General features: G+C 44.0%; 1 long non-coding RNA gene across 1 annotated transcript in view; it reads right to left on the bottom strand.

Annotated features, from left to right (window-relative positions):
- Window positions 1–339: 339 nt before the first annotated feature.
- The window catches only part of LOC141920423 (uncharacterized), a 185,228-nt gene continuing 168,762 nt past the window's right edge, over window positions 340–16,805 (bottom strand). Inside the window, exons 4-7 of the long non-coding RNA XR_012622334.1 lie at window positions 7,502–7,692; window positions 4,750–4,799; window positions 1,081–4,225; window positions 340–801 (exon numbers count right to left, since the gene is read on the bottom strand). This is a non-coding gene — a long non-coding RNA (uncharacterized LOC141920423). The remainder of the gene's footprint in view (window positions 802–1,080; window positions 4,226–4,749; window positions 4,800–7,501; window positions 7,693–16,805) is intronic.

The following is a 16,805-nucleotide window of genomic DNA, read 5'->3' as shown; positions in this document are numbered from 1 at the left end:
TAAAGGAAAGGAAAGGAAAGGAAAGGAAAGGAAAGGAGCCCTGGCACCATTTTCGGTGTTATACACTTTCAGGTCAGTGGCCATGCTGTGCTCTCACGTCTGCAACAAAGTATCACTACCGTCTGAGACTGCATATCTCCACCCTTGTGTCTGCACCCCTGCTGCTCCAAATACAGTTATTACACCCATTTCTTTATTACAAATTCTATTGTATAAACTTCAGAGTGCATTTGTACCATGCATGCTTCAGGTCTCTCCACAAAAAAGGCTTTCCATTCTGTGCCTCTGTTTCTGAAGTCACTCCAGGGATTAATGTGCTTTTCTGTGTAGACGTATGTTGAAGGTTCTCCTCAAGGTACTTGGAGCAAATAATGAAGGAGGAACCACTGTGAAGAAGTGGCAAAACAGTTCATTTGGACTTTTGGTGGTGGAGCTGTGAATTGCATATGAATACGTTATGTGGAAATATGGCTTATGGTGAGTGGACTCTTAAGATCAAACCCACTCTGCTTTCATCATACCATCTTGGTCCACTAACAGCAGTCCTGACTATCTGCATCGTGGCTTGACCTTGCACTGCACAGATACCCATGTTCAGGGCCATTTCCTCTCCAAATACTTTATAGTTGGCTGTTTAAAATAGGATTTCTCTCTATTAAAGCATCTAACAACACGCAGTTCAAAATGTTGAGGTTAATCAATGGCTTCATTCATGTGCTTGAGATGAAGCATGCGTGAAGGATGGCGCTGAACCGAGGGTTGTCTTACTGGCATCCAGAAATGCTGAGTGCCTGGGCACTGCTGGGTAGACAGACAGGTCTTTAGTTTGGATGCCCAAATATACAACTGGGGCCCAACTTCAGATATTCACCATTTTATCCTCTCTAATAAGACCTTGCAAAACACAACTTATCACCATGAAACTAATAGTTGCTTCTTACATTTTACCCTAACTTTTCTGAATCCACACTCAAAAGTTTCTCAGTACCTTTGCCATTAATTAAAGAACATAAAAATCTTTTGAGCCTTTTATAAGGAAAAATACAGGCGATGCAGCTCCCGTGCCCTGGAGACACTTACATTTAGCTTGGTTCACTTCCAAAGGCCATGATCCAGCAAGATATTCAAACACCTGTTTAACTTAAACACACTTTTAAGAAAGAACAGTACCGAACTTTGGAAAAAGTAGGGAAAAATAAATTCTGTTAAAACACCACATTATTTCTTTCAAATCTGATTTTTTGAGAACCTTGAATGCAATGCATCGCTTAAAATATTTCCTTCTGCATGTAGAATATTTTAATATTAAGCCAGATATTTTTATATTTCCACAAATTACATGCACCATGGCTGAGGGTTTGACAGAAGCTTTAATTTGCACATAAAAAGGTAGAACGATTTCAGTTTTGACAGTGTAAGCTTTTGATTTGTTAATAAAGGCAATTCTTTTGCAATTGTGAACATATTCCCCAAATAAGACAATGCAGTTTGTAACAAAAAATCCTCTTCCTGGACTGCAGAATAAACTTTTGATCCAAAGTTATTCAATTCAGATCTTAGAAAAATAAAAGAGTGAAACTTTCACATTCAAGCTTTAGAAGCAACAGAACAAGAATCAGAGCAAGATACGTGTTCGTGCCACATTCTCTGTACCTGTTGTTACTAACATAGTCTACCTTCAGTACATTTGGATGAATTTCATTGCTAGAAAGTACCTGTGAAAAAATTGAACTTCTGGGGGTTGAGGGTGAGAAAGCTGCCTGTCTGGAAATGGTTTTCATTAAAAATTAAAACACGTTTTCCTTGCAGTGTTCTAATCAAACTGCAATCCAAGAACACTAAGATTTCAGACTCGCGTGATGAAACCCAAGCGCCGCAAAGTTTGTAAACCGAGATATAACCGAGGGAACCAGAGGCCAGGCTTTGCGAGTGACCTCCTCTGTGCCCATGACAGTGTTCTCCTCTTCTTCTGAGAGACCGACCGCAGAGGAGGAAAGAGTGTGGAGCTGTGAAACAGTTTGAGAAGGAAAATAGCCGGTGGTGTTATTGCAAGTCCACCATTTCAGCTCTGGGAGTAGACAGAGGGGATGTCACCCGTGTGGGCACAGGCAAAGCAAGGAGCAAGCTACGTGAGCGTACCCGGTGTAAGATACAGCCCCCATCTGCCGCGCTTACTAGAAAACTCCTCCTGGACATCTGCAGCCATGGCACGGAGCTGTTGACTGTCTGTGTCGCTGGAGAGAGCGGTTCCTTACGGATGATTGGCAGCAGCATATCCTGCTATAATGCTAACTAAGCCCGTGACACAGCCTGCTATCAATATTTTAACTCTGTCGCACGTGGCATTTTGCAGTGACACTAGATACGGTGCTCTGAGGCTTACTGGTTCACAGTCCTTCCATTTAATAACAAAGTCTCTTGATTTTTTGTAAACTTGTACGCTTTTGCTGGGCAAAGTCAAGCAGTTCATTACTGAAAGACATTTTTGTTTTCTAAACAGTATCCCCCCATGCTTTTCTTTGCTTGCATCTCACTACAGTTGCCTCCTAATCCAGTGTTGGTGAAACAAGGCTGAAGGTATTTTGATCATGTTTTCACACTTCTGATGTACAGTTGCCTTGTCTCCTTCCACTTTCCTTCTGACTACACTCTGCTTCACAAATGCAGCCATCTGGCACAACATCTCTTTTTTTTTTATCGACACCTGAGTAATCATAGCCCTTTTTTTCTCTCTCTCTTTTTTTTTTCTTTTAAATAAAGCAAGTGTTTGCAGCTCCAATCCATAGGTTTATAATAGGCGAGCCACATCCCATTTAGGAAAAGCAGCACAAGTGAGAGGTCACTGCTATTAAAGCTAGAAAACATTTGGGGTGAGACGAGAGAAAAATAAAAGCATCCAGCATATTCACTGAGATTATCACAAGTCATCTCCATCACTTTTTTCCCCTTCACATTGGTTTAAAGCCTCAGGAATAGTTATTTTAAAACTTACTCTGCTTCAGGTTTGCACAGTAAAGAGGCGAGGCTCGATCGCCCCGGCAGAAAGACCTATGGGGCACGAGGGACAGCACGTGGGACAGAGCAGCGTCACGCGCCAGAGCAAATCCATCTTGGTGCGGTTGGAGCGGCACTTAAAGAGCGCTCATTTCATCTCTGCATCCTATTGGTGAACAATGAAAATAATTTGTGTCACGGACGGTTGGGTGGTGCAGCCACCTCTGGGAGTAGGAATGAACTCCACAGTTTAATCCTCTGTATTTATGACAATCAGCTGTAATTCCACTAACTCCAGTGGGTTCACGCTGGGAAGGGGTTTCCCTTCCCTTCCACGGGGTTCAGTGCGTTGGTCACGTCTGAACAACAGCTCTTTAAGATCACAACTCACGATACTATTAAGTCAGTCAGTCAAGCATCAATCAAGCCCTGTCTTTTTTTTTTTTTTTTTTTATTTGGGAAATGAAGTATTTCCATATATTGTCTGCATGAAATATACTTACAAAAACATGGATAGCAAAGCTGTGGCCCCAAAAATTCACAAGAGTCTTACCACACCTTGTTGTGTGGCCAAAGTTGCATCCCGAGAGGTTTTTTCCTGGCCTTGTCTCAAAGGCCATCTTTCAGACTGACTCTCTCTTGCTAACACTCACCTTTCCCATGCCAGAAATAAATTTGACAACGCTAACTTGATCTCCACCTGGCTGCCATCTCCTCCACACATCTGATCCTACCCCTGAACTCTCTCTCTCTTGAAATAAAAGATGGCCACCACCCCGCAGACCAAGTGACCTGGAAACACTGCACACAGATATATGAGCAACGGAGCAACTGTGCCAAAGGAAACTCACAAATCACATACTCTGGGCAATGGGACAACTGGCAGAAAGACAAAATAAAAACGACTGCCTCTCTACCTTTCACAGACTCCCCCAGCCGACACCACTACAGGCTGCTGCTGGAGCATATCTGCATCAACCAAACCTCCTGTTTCTCTAACAAACCTCTTGCTGCAGTCCTTCAAAGCAGGGGAATTGGGGCAGCCGAGGTTGGGACGGTGCTGCGAGCCAGAAAAGACATTTCCTACCAGCTCAACAAGTACCCAAGGACAGAGGAGCAGAGGCAGGCGTGGGGGATAAGGGACAGATTTCGAGCGGCTGCCCTGTATGCACCTACCTGGCCAGTCCCTGAGTAGTGTGGCAAGTCTGGATAAAAGCAATCACAGCAGCACCTGAAATAAAGACACAAATTCTCAGGTGCAAGAGCTGATGCCCCGTCATTCAACTTGTCACAAACCACAGATGTCAACATGATGATTTTTGCTGTCAATACCAATTTGGATGGTGCCATTGATAATGTGCCAGTACAGTTCAATAATGTTTGACTCTACAGACTGAACCTGCGCTGGAATCCTTGCGCTTTTTCCCATTTGTTTTAAACGGGCTTTTCCAATAGACTCTATCTCTAGGTGCGGGCCAGGCAAGCGCACTGGGCATCCGCGTCACGTCAGCTCAGTGTCTCTTTGCTTTGCTGGGTTAGCAAAGATGATTTTTTTGATGCCGCGAGCAGCTTCCTCCCTCTGCGAGCGGTCAGCTGGGGCGACAGCGTTCCTGTTGGGTGGATTTACATCTCACGGAGATGCCGGAGAGGAGGGAAGAAGTTTGACGTAAAAAGCTCGATCTAGACCCCATCAGGACCTGAATGCGGACTCAGAACCAAGCTAGGACAATCTGGACCCGGTTTTGTGAGAAATACCTGATTTTCAAGATGCAGCCACCTGGAAGATTCCCTTCTTCACTTTCAACCTGAAAAGAGAAATGGAGCAGTTAATGGGGGAAGAGAAAGGCCATGAAAATTACAAGCTTTGTAAAAACTTTCTTGGCAAGTAACGGTTTAACGCTAAGAAGTTAGGTTAAAATGGTTTCAAAGTCTAAAATTAGTTACATTTCAAACTAACAGCATATGCTTTTATTGTCTCTGATCTAAAATATAATCCCAGGAGGCTGTAAAAAGCATGCAAATCACAGAAAGCTAATTTGCTCCTACAGCGACACCTCCCATGTAGTTGGGAGGTCTATTAGACCTAGTGTACTCTCCATTATTTGCATATTAATAGCACCTGCTGAAATACTTTGGGATTTACTTTTCCTGCCAGCAGAGGGACAAAACAAACAAAAATTTATATAAAATTCCTTTCATACAGAGCTGATGAACAATAAACTATTTAGACAGTGCTAAGAATGCCAAATCAGTGAGAGGCAATGGCATAGGATTGCAGATGCCATCTGTGATTTTCAGAGAAACCGGACTGCAAGTTCGCTTCAAAAAAACCAAACAAAAAAATCCCAAACCAAAAACCCAAACAACAAGAAAGCCCTCTCTGGAAAGTGCTGGGTAATTTGAAATCAGTCACTTGGCTCAAGTCTGAAGAATGGAAAAGTTTAACTAAAGAAATCCAGACACTGCAGCAAGAAAAAAAGAAAAACACAACAAAAAACCCTACACATCCACAACCACCGAAAGCAGAACCCCCCAAAGTGGACCTTGATTAAAAATCTACAAAACCCCAGGCTTTGATATTAGCCAGGCCTGCAAGGCCTCGTCTCCTGCACATAAAACAAAAAATAAATTAAAACCAGCTACAGCCTGAGATTTACTTAACGAGCCAACTTCCAATCTCTGCTTATGACCACCGCTTCCCCTTCTGGCCCCCTAACTATAAAAAAAGCCCCTTGTATATTCCTGTAGCTCATCTTCTTCAGGGTAAGGGTGAAAGCAGCTTCCTTTCCACGGTAGCAAATGGAAAAAGCTCACTTTTCAGTGCAGAGCTGAGCCAGACCCGGCAGGCTGGATGTATAACACGTGCCTCTCTCTGCAGAGCGGATTTGGGATCTGACCAGGGAGGCCAGGGCATTCCCCAGTACCTCTTTTTCCAAACAGGCAATTGGTATTCCTAAAGAAGCTCTAGCCATGTACTCATATTCCCTTCAAGAGTTACAAGGGGCCTATATTTCTCCCCGCTTTTTAAACCCACTGCTTTAATTCTGATTATGCACCCTTTTTTAAATAGGCACTGAAAGGCCCACTAGAGTTATTTACTGCTGGTGCGCTGAATTTCTGTAGCATTTTAACTACCTTCATATTCCCAAACGAAGAAGGCAATTTAACTTTAAGTTAAAAATGACTAAATTGTTCTCCACATATTAAAAAAGCAGTGAAAGAGCATTTCATGTAGGACGATGAAGCACGGAAAAGTGATTTTTTGAGCAGCCTGGCCAGTGCTCTGCTGGGAGGGTGAATTGAGAGTCTGTCCTGAGCAAGGGCAGCCTTCAGCTGCCGGCCCGGCGAAACCCTGCGGCCGCCTTCCTCTGCGGCAGCAGAGCCCCCGACTCTGTCCCTTTGCACGGTGTGGCTCCCATGGGGGGGGGGGGGCGAGAAGAAGGGACTGTTGCTGGGAAATATATTATTATTGGCCTCTCTTCACCACAGACAGAGCTCAATATGTCTTTTGGCTCTGCACAGCCAAATGAGACCTATGAAAAACTTGCTCAGTGTCAATTATAATTACCGAAGGAGGCAATCAGACCTTACAGCGATGGGGACCCCTGAAATGCTATAGACAGGCAACTCCCACCATGGCTGTCAGCAAATGCTAATTCTCATTAATGTGTACGTAACTCTTAAACGCTGAAACAGTGGTAGCTATTAGGATTAGCTGGTAGCTAATTAGTAATAAGTAGTAGAACTAGTTAAAGTTGCAGGATGGCAAGCAGATGCAGAGTGGAGGACTCGGCTCTGAGCTTATGATCACTCTTGGTGATAATTTTCAGCATATTTTTGCATAGTCAAGAACCTCTAAATTGCTGGAAGGAAAGAGGGTTACCAGAATGGTTCCTGGGAGGCTTCAGTGGTTCGGGGCATTGAGAAGCAAAGCTATCTCCGTGCCCTACAAAAATGAGTTTGCACCCCAAGTCGAGAAGAATAGGGCAGGCTCCATCTCCTCTAACTTGTCTGCGATGTCCAGCAGTCAGTCACCCGCTGTGGGCTGGTCACGGATGCTGTGCCTGAGGGTGGCACCAGCAGGCACGACGCCTCGGTCGGGGAAGTGTCTCCACCGACCCGGAGAAAGCCCAGTCCCAACAAGCAGGATGGGGTAAGCCAAAGCGTCTGCCTCAGCACAGCCTTCCCTGCTGGCACGTTGTGTTTTGGAGAGGGGAAGGCACGGAGCGTTGGGAGGGACGTGTCCCCCTGCGGTCAGGAACACGTCCTGCCCTGGGGCACGGCACGGCAGGGAGACGTGGACTCTTACTGCCTGCCACGGACGTGGCTAAAAACTTCCCGTGCTGCCACGCAGCGCTGCCCCAGCCTTTCTGCAAAGTGTTCTTCCAGTCACAGAGAGCCATGTATTTGTAATGACAGCAATAAAAATAATAATAAAAAAGCCCACCCTGAAAAGCAAAACCCAGGCCATTACCTATTATAACAAATTGAATTGGATGTTCCTTACCTGAAATTTCATGAGCAATTAGCAAACAGAATTATCCACAAATGCAAGCGTGCCCTATTATCCTCGTAGTGATTTCAGCAGCCACAACGTTACAAGCTTGCAGTTTGCTATCTAGCAGCCTCCAAACCACAGCTTTTTCTTCTTTTTTTAAACATGAAGTTCATGGCAGCCAGTGTTTTACCACCTGCACACTGAGGGAGAAAAAAAAGCAAGGGGGAGAGGATCAATATATACAGTATGTTTATATTCAGCAAAAGCATGTTGCAGAGTAGGGAGCTGTGATGTGTGTGTTTCCATTGTCTGTGAAAGGATCCTTAGTGGCACTGCAGCTGGAAAAATAATGGAAGATCAGGGGACTGTCTTCAGTGACAAACTTTCATCTGGTAAGTTACAATAATATTGCAGGAAATGATACCTTAGACCGCAACTAATTTGTGAATCCCAGGAAAGGCAGATCACTGATTCTTCATCAGGGCTGCAGAACCTGATCTATAAAAATTTAGGCCTCAGCAGGAGGTTGGGTGTAAGTGTGATTTGCATCTCAATTCTTAGTCCATCACAACCTTTAAATCTTCCTGCAGCACTATCACAGTGGAAATTTTTGTTCTCGGTGCGCTCAAAATATACACGAAAAAATAAAAAAGTCCCTGTACAATGGAAGTCGGCCACTAATAGGAAAGAACGTAGCATTTATGCTCAAGTTGATTCACAAAACACCATTACATCAGAGTCTTTCATCATTTTATGGGGGATCGAGTCCCCTGACACCATCTTTGGGGACTTCACGTGGTGCTTGTCACTATCATTCCACTTGCACAAACACCACAGCCCTTTCAATTTTTATCTGCCGAGAACCCGGCATACGTTACACTATTTAGTTTTTGTAAGAGGCTGTATTCTCCGTACGAAAAACTCACAACAAATAAAAGGCATTTCCCTGAAAAAACGAGATTGAGAGTGACGGTTAAGGGAATTTCGGGCGGGCCCCCTTTACAGGAGACGGCAGCAGCCCTGCCATCCTTCCCGCTGACTGATGGCACCGGTCCAACCGATCCTACGTCCAGCAGCCACCAGCACTGGCAACGATGGCACGACGCTCACATATTTCCCCAAAAAACTTTATGGGACAGACTACGACCCCCGTATACATGCTGGAGAGGAGTTATTCATAGTAACAGGAGGGCTTCCCTGCGCCGCCACCGCATCAGGGAGACGAGTTTTCGGAGCGAGGTAAGAAAATCTACTCTTAACTCCTTTAGCCAAGGAAATGTTCCACGTCAAACGCTCACAGCCTCTTAACCCAGCGTCAACAAAGACAGGTCTTCGTGCCCTTCCTGTGTGTTTGTGAAGCCAACTGAGCCAAACTCTTTGAGAGGAAGCCAGCGTGCAGAGCCGCCCGCGAGCCATAGAAGATGATTATTAATGTTCTGGCAGAGCTCAGATGCCTCTCCTTTCTGCATATGGAGCCAGGTTTTGTCCTGAAGAGCTCCATACGACCGTGAATTCAAATTCACATTTATTTTGGCAATTTGATACCTGTTTTCCTACGTGTAGAACTTTATTGCCACTTACGCAGATACGGCTAAACTCGGCAACCCTTTCCAGGGACACGTTTCTCCAGCTGATTGAATTTCCAGGCTCCAAACCTCAAAGTCCAAGTAAAGGGTGCAGGAGTTCATCCACCAGCAATAGGACAACATCAGACAGGTATCATAAATGCGCTTCCGAGTTTCTCTCTGCTTTTGCTGTTACTGGAGGCGATAGGAGCTTTCTCTTGACTTCAGCAGACACAGGCTTAATGAAGGACATTTTTTCTACCCATCTCATAATGGCACATTCATTCCCTCACTCTAATTTGCCATGTTGGGACCCAGCGATTTGTTTTATTGCATAGTGATACATGCTGGCATTTACAACACTGCAGCACTTTCACTGTGAACTTTCATACAAGCTGCTCCCCTATGACAAATGGAAAGCCAGTCTCCACACGGAAGGTTACGGCTCTTCTTGAAATGCACCGAGTGAAGTCTGTTGTTCCCTAAGGAGGAGGCCAAGCTTTGGAAAAGTTACTCCCATACCGGAGAACCTGTATTCAGAGACATTTATGGGGTGCTGATTCCAACTCTCTGATGTTTTTGACCTGGGACATCCCAAACAATCAGAATGTTTGCTTGCACTCCACTGAGTGTCCGAGAGCCCAATCAGAATATTTCAGACTGAAAAGAAGCATGGTCCTGAACGTCCTGCTAAAAATAAATAAATAAAAGCCTTCATAGAAATGCAGGGTACATAATTTTTCTTTTCTTTAAGGACACTTCCTTGTTAAGAGCACAGAAAGCAGTCAGAAGTATAGGTCTTACCAACTACTCTCCAGCATAACATCACTGGCATTCAAAACATACAACTCCTGTGTTTGTACTACATTTCCCTAACAGCTTACATCGAGGCCAAACAGACAGCATTCTGCAAAGGTCTTCTAAAATAAGCTTATTTAAAAGAGCAAGGTCAATGCCCAACATATGTCTGATTCTGTGAATAGAAATCAAAGAGTTAGGAGCAAATGGAATATGTCAGAACTCAGTGGTTTTCCATGCCAGGCGCTTTCTACCAAGTTCACATTTCTGCTGCCAAAACCAGTAACAATCCCGTCGTATGGACTTCGGCTTTGGAAAAGTTTCTAAAAAAACCCCCGGTGTCTGCGCATAGGCTACTTAGCTCAATAAATAAAACTAATGCATAGATAAATGTGTTTATCTGGACATGCTATTTATTGTCTCTATAACTGTATTTTTCTTTTAATGGGACACATGCTGATTCCATGCTTCAGCCCTAGGCTCTATTAAAATCAGATTAAAAGCATTAGTAATGTAGTTAATTCCATTTATAATATGCCCATCAAGAGAAAAGAGAACATGAAAATAGGGAAATATATATATAGACGGGATTTAAGAATTTTTTAAAAAAACATTCTACTCCATTTTGATCTTTGCAAAAAAGAGCATTTTTGTAAAATAAAAAGGGAAAAAACTTTTTCCTCTCTTCACGTAAAGTAATTCTGCCTGGTCTTTTAAACCATATCTTGCAGAATGATATTTGTGATTTCAATTAAAATATGCTATTGTCACTTTTGCCTCCCTCTTTGGTGTTTTAAATTGATCCTAATGGCTTTGCCTTAAGTGATTTGCATCCCATGGTGAATCCCTGTCACTGACAGCACCTCCCACTATTGCCCTCCCGAATAATCACTACCAGATAATCACTTCTTCCTCCTTCTCCCAACATTATTGCTCGCTTCCCCTCTGACTCTGCATGCTGGTACAGTCTGCAAAGTATTTGCTCTTTAACATCTTTAACATCTGGCTTGTTGCTCTGGCACACAACAGTCAGGGATTTAAAAGAAGGATAAAAGCTGCATGAAAAAGGACAAACCGATGGCTCTACAGGTAGGCTTGTATCTCTCCGTGGTCTGTTTTCGAGGCTGCAAACCAGAGGGTGAGGAAAGGAAGAGCAAGAGAGAAAGAGCGGGTTGGGATTAAAATCTCTCCGGCACCGTACTCACAGTTTAGGGCCTGGCAGCTGCTTATACGCAGCCCGAGTCCCCTTGCCGCTCGCTGCTTTCTAAGAGCCCTGCGAGATGGAGACCGACCAAGGTGAACCTCTTTAGGACTGCAAAATTTCCACTGGAGACTTCCCACCGAAAAGATGCCATCAGCAGAGGCCCTAAAAGGCTTTGGCTGAAAGCCGAGCACCTGAGCTGCCCTCTGTCCCCTGCCCTGTCCTTCAGCATTGCATCCCTCACGCCCCCTGCTATACGCACACGAGGGTGCACAGGGAACCACGAGCTTTCGCCTTCTGAGAGGAGGATCCTTTCTCCTTTGCCTTTCATGGATCTCATTATTAATTGAAGAATCATTTAGTTTGCATAATTGTCCTCTGCCATACATAATTCCAACCCTTCTCTTTAAATTGGCTTATTAAACTAAATACAGTCTTTTGTTTTTGTGACTCCATCTATCAAAGCTTCTAGATGGACAGTCAGTGTGATGTGAAGAAAAAAGAACAAACTAATAGTATTAGGAAGCATCTCTTTATGTACATTTATGAGATCTACCACCAGGTGACTCCATTCTAAAATATCTGTATTTTCATAACACAAAATGCTTTCTTTCCTACACCCTGAACATCATCATAATGCCCCCCTCCATCAGATTTAGCACTCTGAAAGAAACAGTGATGGATAAATAAATAGCGCTCTTACTTAAGACAGGAACTATTCCTTTTTGAATAGCACATGAAATTGTACTAGAGAGATTCAGGGATTTCCACAACAGCCTGATCTGTTCCTATCTAATCAGACCTGATTAATTCAAATCAAACTGCAAGCCTCAGTTTTATTTTGCTTTAAAAACTCAAGATCAACAACAAATCAGCAGTATGTAGATATCTCAGAGGCAGTTAACACGGAAAGCCTACAGACACGGAGTCTCACAGAGTCAAATGGATATGATTAAACATTTGGAGTCATTTATTAATATTTTATATATTCAAATATATACAGAGCAGATAGGACCAGTTAGAGGGATGCTCTTCACAGGGGACTTTATTATATTTATGCCTAAGAACAGGAGATCCAGCTCAGGTGTCAAAGGGTGTTTCTTCAAAATAGAAAAACTATTAACAAATAATAGGGTTATGTGGGAGGGTTTGTAACACAGAACTGCACTAAACCATGCAACGATCTACACAGATAATCAAGGCGTTCGTGCGATACTGAGCACAGAAGAATAACTAAAATAAGAAAATACTCCCGCAAATGCAAGACTGCAAATGCAAAATAGGTAGCCACGCAAGAAGTATTTTGGAGGTTTACCGAGCCATTATTTCCGCGGAATACGTACTCGGATAGGCACTCAGACCTGACCAGTTTAATCCACATCAGACCAGGGAGACGCAGGGTCAGGAGGCTGAATGTGCATTTGGGCACTTGGCACAGCTGTTTTCCTTAGGTGCAATACACTTGTCACTAGTGGTGGCACTTTGCATTTGCTGTATGGCGGCATATGTGCTTGCCACATTTGGGACCCATTATATCTCTTTACCCTCCAGCCACTTCCCTTCCCTTCTTGTTAGCTACGTGTCCATATCTTCTTCCATACTCTTTCGCTACATTGCAGTGCCAGCTCTTTGCCCCCTCTGCTTACTCTGCTGACTAGAAATATTGTCCGTACTCTTTATAAGCTTTAGATTGTCTGTACTCTCTACAAGCTTCCCATATTACAACCATCTGTGGGTGGGGCGGATTTCATATAAATATTACTGACTTTATAACACATATGCACATGTACATATATACACGTTCTGTAAGAAATGATAGCTATTCCATCACTGAAACACTTACCTGGTTCAGAAAGATTTTTGCTACCAGGGAGAGCACACACAGACAAAGAAAAGTTGAATAGCCGAGGAAATCTTTCAAAGCATAGTGTAAACCCCAACTAAAAGCTAAGCTGAAAAAAAAAGGGAGGGGATGGACTATATGTTCACATTTCAGCCTCTGCAATTAAAACCACAGCTACTGCAACAGCACAAACCAATTGGTGTATGTTGATGTATTGGCTCGCAGATAAAACGGTATCTGACTGCATGTCCAAAAGAGGTAGTTAAATCTTTCCGCTTGCTTTGTACACGCAGTTGCACAGACGGGACTGACTGCAGGACTCATTTTTGCTCAGTGTTGGGTCATTGCATACGACGACAACGGTTAAGAAGAAATTGGGTTGACGTCTCGTTTTGAGGGGCTGTACTGCCAGCCTCCCAACTCCAAATACACAATGTTTCCTACCAGGATGCTGGGACACCGGTTCAGCGGAAAAAGTCTCCGGTCTGGAGAGATCAGCTCGCCCAGGCAAGTTCCCAGCTAAGCAGTGCCCGAGCCCAGCAGAGGCTCTTCCTTGGGCTCCCCGGAGGTGTGGGTGTGCAGCCAAGAAAGGAACGTTGAGCTGCAGATAAAAAAGCTTTGTGCTCTTTTAAAAAAGAACATTAAAAACATAGCGGCCTCTGATTCTCGTTTTCGTAGCTACAGCTATGTCCTTGATGACCAGCATTCAGATAAAGCCAGATCTCCCTCCAAACCAGAGCAAGCCAGGGTTTGGGAGCTTCACGCCTGGATGCAGATGTAAGCCAGTGCAGTGGAGAGGCCCCCTGGGAAATGCAGATCCATATTCAGCTTTTTCTTTCCACAAATATGAGCAAGTTGAAAATCAAAATTTCCACTCATAATAAACCAAACTCCAAACGCTAATTAAAGGGGATTTTTTTTAAAAAAAAAAAAAACAAAAAAAAACAAAAAAAACCCAAAAAACCTGCTCAGCTTTGGTCTGCTTCTGTTTTCATTAAATTTATCTTTAAGTATTTTCTAAAAATCTCTTCCCAAGGAAGCAATCACAAAAACCCATTAGGGTTATTTTTATACAATGGTGAGGACACCAAATTACCTTCCTGATGTAGCTCCTGTCTAGGTAAGCGACACAGCCAAACCTTGATCTGCATGTCCTATATGCCAGGCCTGCTGTTTTTAAATGCTACTGAAAGGCAGCAGTTGGGAAAATGATGTTACAGCCATGGCCTATGTGGGCTGTCATCTCGGGGAGCACCGTTTCTCTCGGCAGCTGCTCTCAGCAGCTATATCCCTCACCTGACAATTGCCTCGTTCAGCAACAGGTCAGGCCAGCAAAATCCCTCGCTTGCTTTCCGGCTCCCTAAGTATCAGTGACGGAGTGCGAATCGCCTCCGGCTTTCTCTGCAGCCCCCATTACATTAATGAATGGCATTACATAAAGAATTGCTGCTGACAACTAAGTCCTTTCGTAAGTCCTGATGCTTTTGGACATGTCCCTCCATTCTCCCACCCTCCCTTTCATACACACACAGGGAGAAGACTTAGGAAGAAGACCAGGAAAGCAGGGAAATTTTGGTCTTCTCTTCGAGGCGACCATTTGTGAATCAGCGTGGGAAATTAGTTTGCTCACTTTTCGATACAGAGTTTTGAGGCAGTTGACTGGAGAGAGAGAGCTCACCCGCAGATCAACAAGAGACAGGTTTTTCATTGGTACCTGTTGCTGCAGAGGGGGAGGTCGACCCACCCTCTGATGCAAGTGACACGATGGAAAATTCGTAGGTGGGGCAGGCGAGGTGAGAGACTGGACAAAGCCCGTCCGTTTTAATGTAACTAGTTACAACATGCACATACATTTCATGCCATCTCCCTGCCCTTATAAATGTCAGGAATGCTAAGTAGGTAGGAGGCCCCTCTAAGCACGGAGATGCTCGTAACTTACAGCAACGCTCCCGAAGTGCAACCCGTGGGCCTGAGAAGCTTTTGTAAGGACCATGTGACGGCCTTTTTACTCGTGGCCATCCTTGACAAAGCAGCCGATCGTCAGCATTACGGTGGTGACAAGGTACTCGGCGGCTGTGCGGGTCCCACTCGAGGGGGAATTAGGTGAGGATGCTGAGCTCTCCTCTTTGTGCTTCGCACATGTGAAGCATGTTGTGTTCCATCTTCTGAGCAGAAAGATTCTGCGTTTTGGGCGAGTTCTGTTCAGTAGCCCCCCAGCCATGTCATTAGGCAGTCCTTCAGGAACAACATTTTGAAAACTCCTTGCTGAGGAGCTCGGTACTAAAGCTACAACCTGTAATCTGGGTCGAGGTTTTATCAGTCATCAAGATCAGAAGGGAAAAAGCACTTGTAGTTCGTGAATGGCCAACTCAACTGCTTGGAGAACGAGTTGATTCAGGCTGCCAATATTGGCTCTTACACAGATAATAAACTAGACTGGCCTTTCTCCTGACATCACACTTCAATCAAAAACTTTCTCGCAAAATGTCACTTTCAAAGTTGCAGCTTTAAAAAAAAAAAATGTCTTTATAAAAAATTCATGGCCACAATGATCTGATAATGCAGCTTTCTGATACCAGCAGATGTTTTGTCTAACATGTTCCCTGAAGCTGTACTCTGTGCCTTCATATCTTTCATTTCCAGTTGCTATCTGCTGACTGTGGGATGTCATGTACGTACCCTATAGCGATGCGCAGCAATTCGCATCTAACACCGCCGTGCGTAATGAGCTTCACAAGATGCTTGTCGCAATAACTCCGCACTTCCCCAACCATATGGAACACAACACTCCAAAGCCCACAGACACTTTTTTTTATTACAGTTCAGATCCTTAAAACATAATCTGTGTGATGTCTAGTGAATGTACGTGAAGAGCTGCTGAAAACAAAGTTAACACTTGTTCACATCATCTGTTACAAATGTCCAATTTGGGACAATAAATTTCCTCGGAACCTGTTCTTTTGCTGACTCGTTGCTTTATCTTTTTTCTCTTTCTCTCACGTCGTTTTTTTTATGAACTATGCATATGTATTAAATGGGATTTGTTGTCCCTAGATACCAATTTGCATAAAGTGCAAGCCATCATTGGTTGGAGAGAAGCAAATTACTTCTCCAGCAAGATCACACTTCTTTTTTTTTTTCTTTTTCTTTTTTTTTTAATTTTAACAAACCGCAGGCAGAGGCTGTTAACAGCACTTAGCCAGATATGCAAAGTATCACTTTTCTCAAAAGCAGCTTGATCAATGAGAAAAAAAAAAAGAAGAAAGGGAAGGTATTATCCAGTTAAGTACAATGCAGAAATGACCCAAGACTGAAGGAGCTAACCCAGCCATTCACCTGTAAGTCGAGCTGCCCGACTCCCAGTAAAATCCAATTCAAGCCTGGCTTAGCACTCAGGACACAAAGCAAAACACTTCGACTGAGCAGAGCCTCCCAGAGACACCGTTCCCTTTTCCAGGTGTCCTCAGTGTGTTTCCAGAAATCCCAAGTGTGCTTTTTCACTTTCACATGTTGCTCAGCTCCCTCGCAAAAGCCTTGCTTGCTCGCTCACCTCTCCACACATTTACTCACGCTGGGCACCTTCGGAAGAACTGTGTAAATACTAGCTTGAAATATCTTTACAAGTGCAGGGAGGCTCTCCTCCGCCCGCACCCCCCCTAAATTTTACTGGCTCCCTGGCACCAGAGGTATTGCGCAGGATGGCAGCTGCCATCCTAGCAGGCTCTGGACAATTACAGTCTCCCTTTTTTCCTTATGCTCCTCATTGTGCACACCTGTGACACGTTGGCAAGAGCCTCAGCTATAACAACATGACAGATTCCTCGGTTCAGAGCTAGCCCTGGATGAGCCCTCTACTTTTTGGGGAGGAGGAGAGACAGAGGAGGGAAAAATTACCATGAGGGGATT

The sequence above is a fragment of the Strix aluco genome, chromosome 3, assembly GCF_031877795.1.
Source record: "Strix aluco isolate bStrAlu1 chromosome 3, bStrAlu1.hap1, whole genome shotgun sequence".
Classification (NCBI taxonomy): domain Eukaryota; kingdom Metazoa; phylum Chordata; class Aves; order Strigiformes; family Strigidae; genus Strix; species Strix aluco.
Note: the sequence above shows the minus strand (reverse complement) of the source record. Positions and strands in the feature narration are given on the sequence as shown.